General features: G+C 43.3%; 1 non-coding gene across 1 annotated transcript; it reads right to left on the bottom strand.

Moving 5' to 3' along the window:
• TRNAP-CGG lies at nucleotides 2059-2130 on the bottom strand. Its single transcript has one exon. It is a non-coding gene; the product is annotated as a tRNA-Pro (tRNA).

Below are 2130 nucleotides of genomic sequence, written 5' to 3'. Positions count from 1 at the left end.
GGTCCCGATTTGAATAAAATTGTGACATTTACCGGTTGAATTGTGGATAGAGGATGGCCTGAGTATGGTGGCTAGTGGAATTGACAGACCCCTATACCGGACGCGATTACAAGAGCATGCACGAGATTGAATTTCGCTCGTGTATGCATGATGCTAGATGTGAGCTCCAAACTACCAAAGTATATTATTATCATGATGCCTGACGAGGAAGGAGGAGAAACACCATGCAAAATTGATGTCGAATATGAGTGGATACCTCCCAAATGTACAAGTTGTATGATGTTAGGCCATACCACCAAGGTCTGTGTGTTCAAAAAACCGTCCAAGCCAGCTAAACCACTGGTCTCTGTTTACATTCCTAAAAAAGGACCTGTGAGGCCACCACCTATGCATGATCAAGAGAGAATGCTGCCGACTCAAGGGGTGGACAACTAGAGAGAGGGACGAGAGATTCCACACGAACAAAAGTTGAGCCACATTCCTAAAACGAGACCTGAGAGGTCACCACCTATGCATGATCAAGAGATAATGCTGCAGACTCAAGGGGTGGACAATTAGAGAGAAGGCCGAGAGCTTCCTCGCGAAGGAAGGTTAAGCCGTGAGGAAAAGGGTAAAGCAGTTGTCGTCTATAATACAATTGATGCTCTACACTTGTTGGATGATGCATAAGAGATACCTCGGGGTCCTATTCAAAGCAACCCCATCCTGCGTGATCCATGTTGAATACAGTAATATGGAACGCTCGTGGCCTGAACAATAGAGACCATCAGCTAGCTATAAAGGACGTCGTTGCTGAGTTCAGAGACTGGAGTACAGACATTACATCAGCTTTGAAGCGATGGAGGAGTAAGCACATTGTTGACATGCCCTACCGAGCATTATTAGCATCATGTGTTTATCACATTTGGAAGGAGAGAAACCTCAGACGATTCGAGCACATAGAACGAACACCCACCACCATGGCGTCAGTAATACTTGAGGCTATTAGAAAGCGAATTAATAGCATCACCTTGCCTAGATCGATCAGTACACAAGCTTTATTTAGACTATGGCGTATCCCTTGGCCTGTCAAGGGAGAAACCAACTGATGATCGAGTTGTTATATTTTTCCTTTCTTTTTTCTTTTACTTAATGCAAATTACATTTACCCAAAAAAAATATTGAAACCACGTTCAATATTAGTGGTAAGCACAATGAAATACACACCGTCACTTGATGAATTCTTACTTTATTCATCAATTTAATATTATTTGACAAAGATTGACAAATAGCAAATAACTAATTCAATTGACTTTTGACCACCCAATCCAACAGACATGGCACCCGATGCCTTATCAACCCCCTCTTCCAAATTTTCCCTCCCTAAATCCCTAATCTGCCTACCCCCTCGCCCACCACTATTGTCACCGTTACTTTCAAACCCAACGCCACCATCACTATACTTCCCGAAGGAAGAAGATTAGCACGACGTCGATCTGCTTCAAGGCTTTGTCTTAAAAGGTGTATTCAAAAGGGTATCTTGCTTTGATAGGTTGGAGGAGAAGGCCAACATTTAGGCCCAAGTTGATCATTTGTGGAGGAAGTCTTTACCCTAGGGACTGGGATTATAAGAGGTTTAGGGAGATTGCAGATAAATGTGTGACGCTTTTTCTTTTTGAAATCGTTAGAACATTTTCTTTTTCTTCTTTTTTTGGGTGAAATGTAAGTTTCATTCAACCAAGAATAATATTTACAATGTACTCCAGGCATACACGGAATGATACAAAAGCCCACGCTAAAGATTAAGAACAATCAAAATCGTGTGGGAAAAGTGTCCAAAGGACCCTATACAATGCAACCTTGACTAAATTAATAAGCCTCTCGGGACAGGCCGTTGACCCCTCGAAGATGACTTCGTTGTGCTGCCTCCAAAGTGTGTACACCGTGCATGCCAAAGCGAGGTATCGCGCTTTGTTCGGCACGGAGGAACCTGTTTTTTCCTTCTTGAGCCACTTGACCGCACTTTGAAGAGTTGACATAGACCGGTTAATGCCAAGCTAGTGTTGGAAGAAAAATGTCGGGGTGTTGCGAGAATCGAACTCGCGACCTCTCGCACCCGAAGCGAGAATCATACCACTAGACCAAACACCC

This window comes from Sesamum indicum, linkage group LG4 (assembly GCF_000512975.1).
Source record: "Sesamum indicum cultivar Zhongzhi No. 13 linkage group LG4, S_indicum_v1.0, whole genome shotgun sequence".
NCBI classification, from domain to species: domain Eukaryota; kingdom Viridiplantae; phylum Streptophyta; class Magnoliopsida; order Lamiales; family Pedaliaceae; genus Sesamum; species Sesamum indicum.
Note: the sequence above shows the minus strand (reverse complement) of the source record. Positions and strands in the feature narration are given on the sequence as shown.